Below are 16673 nucleotides of genomic sequence, written 5' to 3'. Positions count from 1 at the left end.
GTGCCTTTACAGGGCACTGTGTCTGGCCCAGGCAATCCCACAGCCCACTGTAGTGCCCTTCAGAAGGCATCTACATAATCCCAAGTTTACAAAATGCCCACTTGGAGCTGGGCACACCAGGATGACTGCCTTTGCCAGGAAAACATGCTCACTTGGGGTGACAAGCTGCCCACAGTCCTGCACAGCCATGTGGGACAGGAAAACAAGGAAAGCAAATATCCTGTTTAAATACCAGAAGACAGCGTGTAATTACCTGAGCTGGGAGCCAGCCAGGGCTCCAGGAGTATTACTGCTGCAAGAGCAAAAGAGCTGAAAAGTGGGAGGAAGGGAGGGGGGAGGTGGATACCAAAGAACCAGAATCTGACTCCTTTTTAGGAAGGCACTAGCACAGCATCACTACATTGTACCCCTTGCTGGGGCTTTGCTCCAGCATGGATGGAGAGAGAGCCATGATCCCCACCATGCCCTCCACTCCCCTTCATCCTTAGCCCCCTTTGCTGTGCTGCTACCCTGCAGAGCTGGAGGGGCCTGCACAGGGGATGCTCCAGCCCAGATTATTCTTGTATCATCCCTCACTGCTGTGAACACAGCCACAGACCCTTGTTCTGAAGCCCACAGGAGCTTCACTGCCCTCTTTGCACTGGACTATTTCATCCATATCATCGCATATCCCATTACTCTTTTCAAGAAAAATTTTTCTCCTTAACCACCAGCCCCAAGTTTCAAAGTTAATTGGGGCTGGTGAGGTATAAATAGATGCTGGACCAGATGGAAACTCTGTCGTGATTTATAGCTAGCTGAGCCATCACATGTTCCACTTGTACTCTGAGCAAGGGCACCATTAATTATGACACAGCCCAGGCAGATCGCATGGGAGGTTATGACAATGATATTCAAGCTGAGACTTAAATATAACCTGGCTGTGACGTTTTGCTGAGTGAGCAAGGAGCAGAGAGGACCTGCCTGTTGCAGCCACACAGTTTTCAGGGCATTTCTCCAGCGTGCCCCAAGGCAACAGGGGTTCTAGAGAGCTTTGGCTGGAGAAAACCAGCATAGCTGGTCCTTCAGAGTGACAGTTCCTTTGCAGGATCCTGATTTTGTCCAAGCAAACTGCAATAAAGCCAAGGGTTATTTCTTCTGTTCTAGGGCTGTGTTTTCTCACTGTTCCTCAGCAGCTGCTTTGAGAGGTGCCCACGGTACAGATACAGACAAAATCTTCTGCTCCAGACAAGGAATTAGGACTGAGCTTCACAAGCAAGGGTGCTCTTACAGTGATTTCCCATTCCCATGGAGCCCCAGCAATGTGCATTCTGGATCCTGACACAGTCCTCTGAGGAAGGAAAAGGCACCTGTATGAGACTCTGGGAAAGGGAGGACTCGGAGAAAGTAGCAGGAGGTGATGGAGGTCAAGCCCTGACTGTGGATGGTCCCTTCTGCCAGCCACACTCCCTGCACAAGGCAAATTAAGCCTTGGGAAGGGATCACTGTGTATTCCTGGCCTGAGGAAGACCATTAAAGAAAAAAAAAAAAAAAGCAACAAAACAAACAAAAGGCAGGTTGAGTTTCCCACCCCACAAACTCTGGATCCTTCATTCTGCAGCTCCAACTGGATCTGGAGCATCCTCACTGGAACCTCTTGTCCTCACTGCCTGTTTCTCCTGGAACCCCACATGTAAAAGGTCCATTCAGTTACCCATTGTGAATCAGAATTTTGCTAATTATTAGAAGAAAATGAAGCCCAGGGCAAAGAGAATGATTATTCTTACCCTTCCCCAAGACCTGTCTGCCTGAGGAACAGATTCTCCATCATTTATGAAGCAGTCACTTCAAGAACAGTTTGCAGATGTCCTGGTTTTTATGGAACCTGCTGCTCAGTGGTAAAATGAGAACATGAGCCACAGCCTCCTCTGTTGCGGGAAGAGCCTTTCTTGCTCCTGAGGCTCAACGAGCTGCTGGCTTCCTCCATTGCCTCACACAAGAGTGAGCTGAGCTGGACTGCCCTCCGTGGGTGTGTGTCCTACCTTTAGTGGCCCCCTGGTAATAGGGGGCCTGTCCTAACCAGGCACAGGTGGACTCACACCCACTCTTTGGCAACTCGAGGCACCTGATTTATCTTGTTTCTCTACACTCCTCTCACTTTCAGAGATCATCACCCTCTTGCATTCCCTGCACTGCATAGCTTTCAAAATACATACAAGTGTCACACAGTGCTGCCTGATATGAAGAAATCTTTACAAAAGATTTACAAAAGTGGGAACACTTTGCATCCCAACTGAGTAAGATGTGCAATTACAGAGCCACGATTTAAGAACTTAAAACCCGGCTAAGCTTGATAGAAGGTATCAGACTTACAAACAATATATAAGGAGAATTTAATCTTACAGGGGCTGCAGTTATTTGAGCAGAAAGATTGTGTTTGGGATTAAGAACCAAATTACTCCACAAGTTTTTATTAAATCTTTATATTTTCAGCCATACCTTATTACAGCTGGTTTGGGACAGGAGCTTGGTTTTATGATGGGCATAAATCCTAAAAAATATTTTGGATTCTCTGAAACAGATGAAGCATGATCAAAATGGATTTGGACCTTATCTAGTCTACCGACTACTTAAAGCTCACACACAAGCATTTCATTAAGGCATGTGATTTTCCAGAAAGCACCAAAAGGAAGGGAAAAAAAAAAAAAGTCTAATTTCCCAAGTATTCCTAAGCCCCCATAGAATCCCTGAGCAAACACATGCACCCCTTGATGGGAACCCTTGCTCTCAGCCTGCATCTCTGAGCATCCCTATTTTGAACTGATCTCAGTGTTAACACATGGTGGAAACATTCACTTGGGGGGAAGCATCCTCCTTGTTCCCTCAGCCACCACGTCTTGGTGTGCAACAGACTTACCTGTGCAAGGTGAATGTTTGATTTAGAGTCAGCATCATTGCTGTAGTGGAGAGGGCTGGAGCTGAGACATTGTCCCCCCTTGGTGTCCCAGATTTAGGTGGCTTTATGGAGCCAGCAGCTGACTTCAGGACCAGGAGTTGAGCTCAGGGCTGAATGAAGCTGTTTTTCCCCAGCAACAGCGTGGCATCCCTCTCTGTCTGTGTAGTGGGTAATATGTTATTAGATCAACACTGCCAGCAAAAATATTTGGGGAAGAAAAAAGAGGTGTTCCTGGCTTGATGCAGGCAGTGTTGGCCCCTGTGTCCCCATGAAGCAGCTCCCAGCAGCTTGTCCTTCATGCCAGTCACCTGGCTGTGGGTGCTGGTTTTGCTGGATGATGTTTAACAAACCTGATTCTGCCTCTGCACCTCTGTAAGTGAGGTGACAAAAGCAGAGTGCTTTGAGATCCTCTTTGGGGAAAAAGTCATTCCTACTGCTGGACCTGAGCAGGTGAGCATCGTTTTACCTACTGGGAATGCAGGATTATGCCAGCAAACATGGCTATGGATCACATATCAATAAACAAATTGTGGAGGTCAGGATTTGGGAGAAGAAAGGAACAGTCTGGTACTGGGAGCAAAATATTAAGCACAGATATAGTGAGACATCTGAAGATCAGATTCATGGTACCAGGAACACCTCTTGGTGTTCAGGCTCACCTCTAGTCAAAGTGCAAAGCTGCTCTAGATGCTTGGTATTTGGCTGTGTCTCTGCACCTGAGCCAAGTCACCTCTCCACAGGCAGGGCTCCTGAGGGCTGCTGAGACCCTGCTGGGGCCACCATGTCACTGCTGGCAGCAGAAGTCATCTGTTCCCCATCACCTCTTGCTGCTGTGCTGCTGGCTCACCCACTGCTCCTTAATGGGTCACTTTCCCTGCTCTGTTTGCTGCTTTGCCTTTTCCAGCCCAGTCCAATTGCTCTATTCCTGCTGGGATTCACATAGTTTCCTAAATTGGGTCAAATCAATTGTCTGGGCAAATCCAGCTTGTGCCAGACCCCAAAGTCCTTTCCCCCTTTACACTTTCCTTCAGGAGAGGTCAAAGGAAAGCCAGGATAGAAGGATGCACAGACCCAACCAGGGTACCAGGGAGCTGCACCCACTTGAGAGCACCCCGGGCACTACAGACACAGCATCATTGGAGGAGAACAGTGGTAACAGATTGCTATGGAGATGCTCTCCTTGTCTCCATTGTCACCCTGCAACTACAGAGTGATCTAGAAGTCCCCTTTCTGTCAAACAGCTTCCCAAATGCTGGGACTGGTCTGAAGCATCCTTCTGGGGTCAGCCCCCAGCCCCCTCCCACTGCCCCCAGCACTCAGGCAATGGGCAGGGAAGTACCCAGCTAGGTCAGGGCTGGCTTCATGGGAGAGAGAAGCCTGATTCTCTCAATGAACACTTCTTATTTATTTATGGTGACACAGGGAAGTAATCTGAAGTTCTCTGCTGGCCACACTCTTCTATCTATAACTTTACCCCCACTGTGCAGAGCACTGGCTCTGCCTGGGGAGAGCCGCTGGGCAAGGAAAACAGGACACTGTTGGGAAATGTCCTGGCTGAGGCCATAACCAGGCTGTCCCTCAGGATGCAGCAGCCACAGTGCTAACTCCTACACACTCCTGCCACAGCACCCACCACAAAATCCTCACACAAGCCCCAGCTCAGCAGCAGACAAAGAAAAGCAAGGACCCTTCCCTCGAGCACCTTCTCCCTGGGGGCACCTGCTGTGGGGCTGCTTCCCCATCCCTGAGCCCCCAGATCCTTCCCCAGTGACCCGGGGCTCACTCCCACTGCAGTTGCTGAAATTCTGGGTGATTAATTCAGGGTGAGTAATTTTGGAGCAGATGATCTCACTCACATGGTTCCTGCTATTTCTCCAGCAAAGTGGAGAGAAAGGGGAGAGGAGAGGAGAAGAGGGGAGAGGAGAGGAGAGGAGAGGAGAGGAGAGGAGAGGAGAGGAGAGGAGAGGAGACAACTTAATGCCAGCCTGCAGACCATGTAATGCTACAGGCAGAGCAGAAGGAAATTTTCTGGCAAGTTGGTTTCTCTCCACAGAGGGCAATTTAATAATTTAGGCTGATAAGGGCTCAATTATGGCTTTGCAACAAGGCCAGTGTTTGGAGCACAGCAAGTGGCTGCCATGGCAGAGGAGCTGGGCTCCTGGGGGTCTGGGGAAGGTCCCTGATTAGGAATATGACACTAGATGGTCAGGCCATTGGGCTACTCTGTTGTGGGTCCCTGGGTGATGGCACAGCCACCAACCAGGAGAGTGATGATGGCAGAGCTGCCCTGTCCTGGGCTGCACCGGCAGGAAACTGGAGCAAACTCCATGAAATGGGATGAGATTAACAAAGCAGCTGAATTATTCTAAGCTAATAAAGTACCCAGTCCAGATGGCTCCCACCATGAATACTAATAAAGAGAAAAACTCAGGGTAAATTAGGAGATTTGAGGCTATGCTTTTAATTCAGGGGCAAAAGATGCTCTGTGGGGTGGGTGGCAGCCCCTGTTCCCCTGGCTGCCTCCAGGAGCAGAGATCTGGGGCTTCCTTGCATCCCTGGGGAGTTGGAATGGACTCATTCTCACCCAATTTAGAAACCTATGCTGATCTCTCTTGTTACCTCTGGCACCACAAAGTTTGAAGCCATGGGGGTACTTCCCTGCACACACCTGCCCATGCAAACCCCAGCTGCTTGGGATCCACTTGCAGAACGACATCCCATCCCCAAGTCTGGTCCAGACCCCCAGACACCTTTATGCTGGCCCATGTGGTTAGGTTTTTTTAATTACCCTGATGAAATTCTTGCTATTTGTTTTAATTAATATGAAGGAAGCTGTCAGAGTGCCAGAAAGTGCTGGGAGATGGGGAGCAGGGAGGGGAAATGGGGACATTTGGAATGAAAGCATCCTATTAATATCCCTGCTGTTGTATGAAAGGTCATTAATGAACCAAAGAAAAATAAGCAGGGAGGGAAACAAAAAAAACAAATATGCTTCTCAAGCATATTGCCAGCAGGACACCTTCTAAGCACTGCTGAAGCCCTGCTGCCCCTTGTCCTTGGCCTTTCTCTTCTGTCTTTAATATGCCAGGGGCAGCTGGGCTCCTGTTAGTGCTGGACAAGGAGTTTCTGTGAAGATGAGTTTTGGTGCCTCACGACACCAACATGAGGCTGCTCAAAAGTGCACCCATCTGGTGCCACCCAGAGCAACATCTCCTGCCTTTGGCCCAGGACCTCACCTGGACAGAGCTGTGCACCTGCAGTGCTGTGGTAGAGCAGCAAAGGGGCAAATTCTTTGCTGAAGGCATCAAACCCCCAGATCTGGAGTGGTGCTGGACAGAGAGAAGAGCTGCAACAGGCAGTAAACCTCACTTGGTTTATTTCTCTCATTTTTTTTCCTGCTCTTTTGGAGGTTAACATGACCAGCATGTGTTCCCAGGCTTGTGCTGAAGCGCTGCTTGCCCAGGAATTGATTTGCTACGCTTGAGATGGGAGAAAACAAAGATTAAATTTAAGCTATTTGTTCAGTATCTCAGTTACGCAATTGAACATCGTGGATTAGGGAAGGTGACCTCCTGTAAAACTGGGGGATTTACTGACATGTTCCAGCAAATACTACTCTTCCTGGGATCAAGCATAGCTCAGGATGGAGAAGAAAAGTGTACCAGCCCTGCTGTCCTGCTTCCCTGCGCAGGATCCCAGGATCTTCAGAGCACCAGCCAACCTTGCTTCCTTCAGCAAAGATGAAAGGGGGGAAAGGCAAGAAAAGCAAGGTGAATGGAGAGGGAGGGGCAGAATCTCTGCCACCTTTTAAGCATGATCATTCTCAGGAGATAAAGGGGTTTGCTGTGGTCACCATCTCCCATACTCCTGGCTCCTGAGAGCTTCATGATGGTGGAGGCAAAGATTCAAGTTCTCACTTGCTTTGAGGAGGCTCCCTGGGAGTGGGAGAAGTCCTAAGGGCCATGGGAGAGGAGAGGACACAGCACAAGACACCATGGGAAGGTTCATTCATTTGGGAGGCCATTAATGGACCAGCAATTTAAAATTTCAATCTGTGTGTTTGGAAATGAAAAGAGGGGAAAGAAGGCCAGCAAGGACTGGTGTTTGCATTGCAAATTGCCACTGTCTCTGTTTGTGAAAAGGCTTCTGACTGACAGCAAAGTTTGTCAGAGGCATCTGACGTCAGAGCCCTGCACAGCAAGGTGTCAGTGACAGCTTTCCAAGAGCAACAGCAGCAGCAGCCGCTCTGGGTAGCTGTGAGCTCTCCTTCCTTCTCCTCCTCCTCCTCTCACCAGGCTTTCAGAGCAGACAAGGAGGCTGCCCAGGCACTGACCTGCCCACTCAGGACTGGAGGAGGAAAGGAAAAATGCTCTCATGCTTACTGAATGCCACATGGCTACAGAGCTGTTGCACCCCCATGATGGAGACATCCTGACACAGACAGGGCAAGGTGCCCAATCACCTCCTTCTCCTGCAGCTCTGACTTTCTGACTGCCCCCGACTTTCAAAGTGCTGCACAGCTGCCCCTCTGGCTTCTTCCTTGTTTAGAAAGTTCATGAATGTGCTAAATCCCAGAACACAATGCTAAGCAACTCCTGGGCCTTTCCTCTCTCTTTGCTGGCTTTTGAGATACTTCCAACATGACCTGGAAAAAACAAGAGCTCTGCCTGAAGCAAACCAGGCAAATCAGCAGGACATTAAACCAGTTCTGCATGCTTTGACACTGAAACAGTAGCTCTGGAAGTAGCAGGGCAAGGCTGAGGACAGAGGAGGAGGCTGGGGGAAAGGCAGCACAAATGGCTCATGTTTACTCTCTTGATGAGAGATCTTGAAATGATTCGCCAGGAGAGCATCTGTTCCTCAGGCAGGGTCTGTACCACTGCAGGCATCCTCCAGAGGCATTGCTGGCCCTTTATGCAAATAAAAAAATCAATAAAAGCAGTGGCTATGGTGAAGGATTTGGCTGTCCAGGCTTGGAAACACCTGAGCCATCCAGGATAATCTCCCTATGGCCATGGATCAGTGGGTTTTCTGAGCCCTGAGAGACCTGCTTGCCACTGAAGTGGTTTAGTCCATCTGTTTAATGCTAGCTGGGAAATTGTTTCTCTGCTTTGGCTTTAAATGATGAATTGTTACCTGGAAGATTATCCTTTGTTTATCTCTCTGTGTTCCAGTGACCCCTTTTGCTGCCTCTCCTCTCACCTCCACTCAGGCACTGCAGGAGCCACCAGTGCTGCCGAGGAGCAGAAGCCATGATCATTCCCAGAATATCAGACTGTTCATCTTTCCTCTGAGACATCCCCAGCTGAAACCCTGCCTCTCTCCAGCTCACAGCTTCTCCAAAACATGGAGTGGGTTCTGGTACTCCTGAGTCTAGAAAGGAGCATGAGAAATACTTAATAACTAGAATGATAAATGTGGGGAGGAGAAACAACCTCCACATCCCAGCCCCTTCACCTCCTGCCTGGAATCTCCCCTTCCATGGGGAGACCTTGGGGCTGCTCTCAGAGCTTGCACAGGAAGGTCTGTGTGTGGTCAGGGATGAGCTGTGGAGACATCACCCTCCTGCTGAGGGGCAGAGGCATGTCCTGGGATGGAGTGACACACAGATTCTCCATTCTGGCTTGGCTCAAACAAACTCCAGTGGGACTGGGCCAGGCTCTTGGCACTCTTGGCTGCTGTAGCTGGGGCTGGGCACCAGGAAAGAAGAGTTGGGCTTGGGAACAACTGCAAGACCCTGCAGGGGGATCCCCTGTGTCATTCCAGCACGCCCAGCACTGCAGGAAACCAAATGTCCCCAGGGTGAGGCCACCTCTGTGGCCTTGCTCAAATGATTTCCTGTTTTCCCTGTCTGTAGAGGAGGAATTTGCCAGCTTAATTTGAGGTTTAGATAATTGCCCTTAGAAAAATCCTTGGGCCATAAATCTCCAAGTAGGGCCAAATATTTTCTCTCTGGAATTTGGTGTGGCTTGCAGCTCTGTCAAGCAAGTGTGAAACTTAAAAACATCTTAAACCATCTGGGTCTCTCACTCTAAATTGATCAGAACAGTGACCCCAAGCCCCTAAACCACCTCTGAGAACTTCTTGTTTCATTTAGGTGTTTCTGAGAATCAGAGCCTGAATTTGTCTCTGTTCCCTGATTACACAGACCCACCATTTGGGAACCAGGTTTTTGTGCAAAGGAATTCATGGAAGAAATGGAGCCATCACAAAGACAAGTTGAATCTCACTGAGGAAATTTTGCAGGATAAGCCCAGCCCAGCACAAGAGCCAGAATAAAGAAATGAAATGACAGAATGGATTAATCTGTAATTTGGTTAAAACTGGGGTGGGAATACTGCAGAAGGTCACAGTGACACTAAGCAAGTGTCTTGTATTAAACCCAGCTCAAGTTTTCATGTCTCAGTAAAAGAGCTGGAGCATCTATAACTAGTATCAGGTTATTTTTGGCATCTCAACCTATTTTGTAGCTCCCAGGGGGACAAAACTGCTTCTCTTTGACTTTGCAAAGCCTGAATTTCTTTTTGTGCCTACAGAATGCTGGGATCTGCATTTAAATTCTTCTGACACCACCTGTCTTAATAAAAACTCATAGGTCGAGGCAATTACTGTTCTTGCTTGCTTTGCACAGAGCAAAGAACCCACAGCCTCCAGGAGGGCTGCATTGTTCAAGCTGATGTTCAAAATAACAACTCAAAAGGGTGTCAGAGTCCTAAAAAGTCTAAAGTTTTAGGAGAAGCAGCATTTTGAGGGGTCACTCCATTATTCCTCTTACTATTCCCCTTCTTACAGGTCCCTGGGCCACAGACATTTGCTTCAGGTCACTTGGAAAATCAGTAGAAGAGGCTGATACCAGAGCCAGACCACCAGTGGTTTCCATAGAGCTGCCATCAGAGAGGTTTCTATGACTCTCCCCGCTAACACATCCCTTCCTGAGGCCTGGGTGCACCCACACCATGTCCCCACCCTTCCAGAGATCTGTCTGTCAGATGGGTGCCAGATCTCCAGTCCTGCAACAAGCTGTGTGACATCTGCTCTGCCTTCCCCACTGCTTCTCCCAAATGGAGATAGCTGGAAAAATATTTAAGCCAGCATACAGAGACCCATCAAAATCAAACTATTTCACAAAACTGACTACATTTCACTGGAATTTTGTTTTGAAACAAAACAAATAAAGGGATCTGGCAGCATCAAAACATCTTGTTTCAGTATTTTCAGAAGAAAAAAAACCTTCCTGTTCTATTCTGAAAAGGCTTTTCACTGCTGAGATTGTTTCACAAAATAGCTAAATCAAGCAGAAAGCAAATTAAAAAATCAAACTCTTTTGGAGACAGATCCAATTTCCAGATTTTGCTCCGACTGGCAGCCAAGGGGGGCAGTGCCACTCCAGGCATCCCACCCAGTACACTGCTGGCACAGCTTGGATCACCTCTGGTTCCCTGTGTCTGCACCAGGGGACAGCAGAAGTTCCAGGGCTAGCTAAAACCTGGAAAAAAGAGGCAAAATCAGGGAAAGCCTGTTATCTGTGAGGAGATGCTCTTCTTCTCATCAAGGATCAACCACCAGAATAAAGTTCTGCACCAAAGAGGGACGAAGAGGATTTGTGATGTGACAAGAGCAGATGTCTCTGAGATGTTCAGACAACCTCTAGGTCTTGCATAAGGAGCAGGCAGGTTCTTTCATCACATCCATGCACGTAATACCCACGCCAAGGCCCTGTCCTAGCAAGGTGAGGAGGACCAAACAGGGCTGGGTGCTGCAGCACCCAAATGATGAGAGTAAGCCCCACAGGGCTGGGCTACAGCCCATAAACTGTGCGGGTTTCTGCTGCAAAGTTCAGTATAGGAGAGTTTTCAGGGAATTCTGCTCTTCAATTTCCCAAGCATCTCATCTCTTTATGTCAGTATTTCACATTTCCTTTAAATATCTGGATGTGTAAGGCTGCTCTAACTCTTGCTGACATTATGGAAAGTGGCCTTGGTAGAAAGCAGAGCCCTTGACACAGGGAAGCTGGGCAGATGCCTGCAGAGCCATCAGCTGAGGACTGAGGGAAGTACGGACTGGGAGAGCACCCACCCAGGACTCCAGCACTGAGTGTATTTTGCCTTGAAAAGCAAAAATTAACAACTGCTCCTATAAACAATCTGCCCAGGGGAGCAGTGCATCTGCTGGAGAAAGAGCTTTCCTGTGCTCAGCCTGAAGCCAGAGCAGTCAGTGGTGCTGGATGTTGCTCAGGAACCAGAGCACAGCCAATGCACCAGCCCTGGGAAACAGATTTCCTGGGGTTGAGTGGCATAGGTTATGTATTTCCATCAGAGATGACACATACAACTATGACACATACAAGTTTAATTAGGCACTTAGTTAATGAAAAAACAAATGTGGATTTGAGCCACTGGATCCCCACACATGGCACCAGTCCACTAGATAAAAAATTTCCTGCTTCCTTTAGTGATGCAAATTTTAGGCAGGCAGGAGAGAGAGAGAGAGAGAGAGAGAAACAAACACTCTGTTCAGAAAACTAAGAAAAAAAACCCCAAACCTGAACTTCCAGGATGAGGATTGTACCACCCACCCAGTCCACAGGGGACCCAAAGAAGAGCTGGTACAATAAGTGCTGATGAATAATCAATGGTGAATACATCCTTCTCATATTTCTACATCCCCAACAATTTTATTGAAGTACACTAAAAGCAATTCTTGGACCTTGTAAGACAAGGTAGTTATCTCTACAGCCAGCCAGCAGCAGATTTATTGACCTCTAAGGTGCATTCAAACCATATTTTCTTTCATATGACAAGTATCCTGTTTTATTAAAGCAGTTTTTCAGCAGTTCTGAATCACAGTTGCAACTCTATTTTGTGAAAAGGACACTGAAGATGTTTCCCACCAGTGTCAAGGAAATTGAACACAGTACCTTTGTGAAATGAGAACATTAAGCCTTCAGTGGTAAGAATTGAAGTTAAGAAAGGGCAGGTTTTCAGGAAATAAGGATAAATGCTTTAATAGTTGAACTTCAGATGAGGCAGTCTATTTAGCTGCAGAAGTTAAAAAATACAATAAAATTTTTTCAGTACTTTCTCTGAGTATTTGAGCGAGTGTGAAAATGTGTGAAACCCAGATTGACTTGCATTAGGAATGTAGGCAATGATGCCCTCAAAGATTAATAAAGGTGAATGATTTGATGAATTTTTAAAAACTGGAAAAAAAAAAAAAGTTCAAATTAACCATGAAGAGGGGAATAAAAATAAGACTGGTGAGATAAGAAATGGAGTAATACTTTCAGGTACTTGGTTTGAAATATAGACTGTAAAAGCATGAAAACATTATCTGGGTTTTTACTGGGACTACCAGAACTGATGTATCTTTATAGACAGATGATAAGAAACATAATAGCTCTGGGACTACTAAAGCAATCAATGTACAAATATATTTCCAAGATATGCTTGTAGTGAACTTTATCACATGCTTCCTTAATTTTAAATTTTCAGATGATAGATGATCTTCTCAGTACAAAACCCCTTATGTTTCCTCCTATAGTTTTCTATACTTAGAGAACAGAGGACTTAGAACACTTGAAATAGCAGTCTGTTTATGGTACATAAAGAAGGCATTTTGAAAGGTAGAGCACATTATTTTTTGGTTTAGGACAGGTTATATCAAAAGACAGAAGAGAGTTGTGAAGGTAAATCTGAGCTTCCTGGTGAAGACTACAGCAGGTTATTGAGATCTCTATTTTTAATTTGATACAAGGTTTTTGAGAATTATGGTAAAGGTTGTGCTATCACTTGGTTGAGCATAACTAGCCTTGCCTCCAGTTTGCAGTTACACAGTTTGAGTCACAGCTTCAAATTATTTGCCTTGTATATTCTTCTATAAACAATCTGTTAGGGGCTCCTTATGTAATATTATTCCTCACAAGTTCAGCAGAAAATGCTGCATTGTGAAAAATGTGCATAATCTATGACAAATTTAGCCCTTTTGGTAACTGCAGACAAGTAAATCTTCCTTTCATTTTGGAACATGGTTATTGCAGTCTGGAGGAAGGAGGGAGGGAAAAGAAAAGGCAAAACAAGAAAAAGGGTAAAAGCAGCATTTGTGGCAGAACTGTAAAAACACAAACAAATTTTACCAAACTGTTGCTGGCTTTTGAGATCCAGAAAAAGCATTTTTCCCTTTCACCACCATCTTCTAGAGTCTTGCCCCCCTCTGCAAGACACAAAAGCCTATGTCTTCTGAGACCAGGCTCAGAACAGGAAAGGAAAGAGATGGTGACACATCTGAAGTGTCCTGAAGTGCTTGAAGCTATTTCTCTCTCGAAGATGCAATTCTGCTGTAACCACTATGTTGCATCACCTCTCATTGTCTACATCTATCAAAGTCTACCCAAGCCCAGAGCAAATCCATTTGCTACAACCTTTACAAGTACTAAAGCCCATTTGTAGGAAGCCAGGCACAGGATTCTATCTGTCCTCTTGTTACAAACTCAACAGACTAATTTAGAAAAGATCTTTCATAGACCTGTTGCCTCCCAGGCTGGGTGTGTGTGTGCAAAGAGGATGGCAGTCTGAAAGTCACCAACTTTGGCAGCATTGATGACCCCAACGTGCTGTTCCTGCAGAGGGAGCAGAAATGCTGAGATGAGACACACGCTGCAGAGAGGAACATTTTGTCCACATGATTACATGTTCTGGCAACTAAAGGACACAAATCCTAACATTAAATCTAAATTAAATTACTGTTCACTGAGCTGCTGAGAGGTATCTGCTCCAAGAGAAAGCTTATGCCACAAAATACAGCAAAACCCAAGCAAAATCAGCTCCCATTTAGCTGGAGCACCAGCAGCACACCAGTTGATGCAGCACAGAGCTCAGTTGCCCTTATCTGCTGGGTTTCTTGGCCTCTTGATGAGAGGCTGCACTGCCCAAACCCCGTAAAGCTGACTTGATGCCTTGGGGTGCTCCCTGGGAGGGTCTGGGGGTATTCTGCACCAAGGGGGTGTTCTGCCCAGCTCCATCACAGGGGGACAGCTCACAGCTGCATCCTTAGCTGGAAAGCTAGAATCATATTTTCACACTCAGACATTAATCTCATTGGAAAGATGAGCTTCCCTGTTTTTTTGTATTCCTTCCAGGGAATGGGCTACTCACAGGTAACATAATGTCCCAGTCTTGGCACTGAACATTGGCACTACAACAGTATTTAAACATTTACTCTCCTTTCACACACACAAACATATGCTCATGTGTTTGCACAGCGGGAATCGGGTGGAGACAGAGTCTCCTAGTGAGAGAAGGGAGCCTGAATTTTTCTAAGCATGACCTGGGATGGGTGCCATACTACTGCTATGTAATTTGGCTGGATAGTTCTGAACCATCTTAATTCTCCAGCCATCATTACTTTGCTTTGTTATAATTCATACATTTCTATATGCTAGTTTGCTTGGAGGAAAGAGGTTGGAAATTTTACAGCTAGAGTGGATGAGTCTATATTTTTGGAATTGGAGCTCAATTACCCACCAGTTGAAGCATTATTGTGTTTTACAATAATTGCTGATTAAAATTCAAATGCACTAAATTCCACCTGTCATTCCCAGCATCGCCTCCGCTTGTGACAATGCCAACACCGTGAGCGGGGATGAATGAAAGGGCTGAACAATTCCATGCTTTCATTCATCCACGATTTCCTAACTTCCCTCTCTCAAAGCCTTGGGATATTTTCCACCAAATGTCTAGTCTACAGGATAAAGACACCGTGGTTCAGGTTTTCAAAGGTCTTCTGCATTTTCACACCTATGCAGGGCAGACACCCACCTGCCTGAGCTGCTCCATCACTGGGCAGTCAGACTCCTGCTTTCATGCAGGTGTTCCTGACTACTGACTGAGCTTCAAGCTGGGAATTTCCTTCTGAAGGTATTTAGAGGAGCTAGATGGGCTATTCCTGTACATGAATTTCTAATTATTGTCTCATTTTTGCTCGTAGCTATAGGATGTGCCTGAAGTCCCTTTCTTCAGTTCTCTTGAACTTCACTGTGTCTGCAAAACTTCTTTGGACTGGTTTAACTCCCCAGTCCTTTCCTTCTCTTGTTCCTTGTTCAGTTCAGCATTATGTAACCTCCTTAATGCTTTTGCATTTCCATCTTCTTTCTCCTCTCCAGCTATTCCTCACTGTTGCTGGCATTTCCCAGCCTGGAGAGCTGGGGAACAGCCCAGTACCTAGGGAGATGGTATCTTTATGATAAATCAGGGAAGTCAATAAGCAGTACCTGATTTTAGCAGCATTTTCTACAAGCAGGTATTTCCTCTTTCATTTTGCTAGTGGCTGAATATTGCAAAAGACAATATGTGTCTAAAAATTACAGCTACCCTGCACTACATCAGTCTGGGTCCACATTTTAGTCATCAGTAAACAATCAGCCTGATATAACAGCCATTTACTCATCCTGGATATCTCAATCAAAACAAAATCCCCCCAGAAAAACACCCCAAGCCCCAATTTTTGGGGAGGCACAGTGAAGCAGAAGATGGTCTGCTGAGTTACACCCCATGGCAGTCTCCAGCTCATTTCCCAACATTCCAGGGGTTGGAAGCCACTGAATGGGCTGAACCCATCCAGATTTAGTAGATGCCAACAGTAAAAACAAGAGTGCAGCTTGTGCTGAGAAGCCTCATGTTCTCTTAACCCTTCTGAAAAAAGTGGGTTAGGAAAATGTGAGAAGAAGCAGAGCTAGCAAGGGCCCCAGGGCTGCTGGCTCAGCTGCTCATTCCTCATCCTCTCAGCTCTGTCTCACTGGTGGTTTAGCACCTTTGTGGGCTTATTTTTGATCACCAAAGAGGGAGAGATGTGACTCTATGACAACAGGATATTAGGAGAGAAGGGTGGAAGAACAGCAAGAATGAAAACAAATCTGCTTCTAGCTGGGGTTTTGGGTTTAAAGAAGTGCAGTGTATTTTGAACTACACTGTGCACATGGCATGGCATCCTGGCTAGTTCCTCAGGCCAGTGCTCCCTGTGCCACAGCAGGGCATGTATGAGGTTGAGCTATCAACAAACCAGAGCACTCCTGGCTTGTCTGGATCCCAACCAGCAAAGGATGCTGTAAAAGCCTGTTTGGCTTACCATGTAATTTTGCTATGTTTAAAATACTACTTGTATTAGTAAAAAGCAGAAAGTAGTCTTGAGATTAAGGCAGGAAACCTGCATTCAATTCTTGGCTCTAACAGAGACTTTCCTTATGAGGTCCTGGACAAGCCAAGTAAAACTCCCATGCTTCATATCCTACACTTGTGTAAGAAAAAAATATACTGCCTTCTGTTCTCTGTCTTGACTACTTGGACAGTAAGCAGTTGGCTTTCATTCTGTGTTTGCACTACGCCTGCTTCTTCAGGGAATCAGTCAGCAATATTCCCTCAAAACAAATAAGAAATACCATTTAAAGCGTGTATTGTTATGCAAATGTACAACAACCAAGCCCAGTGAAACTGTGGTACTTGGTGTGGTTGGGCTCATGAGACAGCATCTCTCAGCATAGTCCCAAACACCAAACCATTATGTGGTGTTTATTCACTGGTTATGTCTGTCCATGCTCAGCACATCTCACCTCCTAAACTCCAGCCTGCCCAGAAAGATCGAGAGGAACTGAAACCTGGTAAGGGAATCAATTAAAGCCCTGGAGAGCAGGGATGATCAGCTTTGAAGTTGCTTTGGGGAGCTGGAGTACGTTGTGTATTAACCAGCT

This window comes from Calypte anna, chromosome 20 (assembly GCF_003957555.1).
Source record: "Calypte anna isolate BGI_N300 chromosome 20, bCalAnn1_v1.p, whole genome shotgun sequence".
Taxonomy (NCBI): Eukaryota; Metazoa; Chordata; class Aves; order Apodiformes; family Trochilidae; genus Calypte; species Calypte anna.
The sequence above is the reverse complement of the archived record's forward strand: the minus strand, read 5'-3'. Positions refer to the sequence as shown.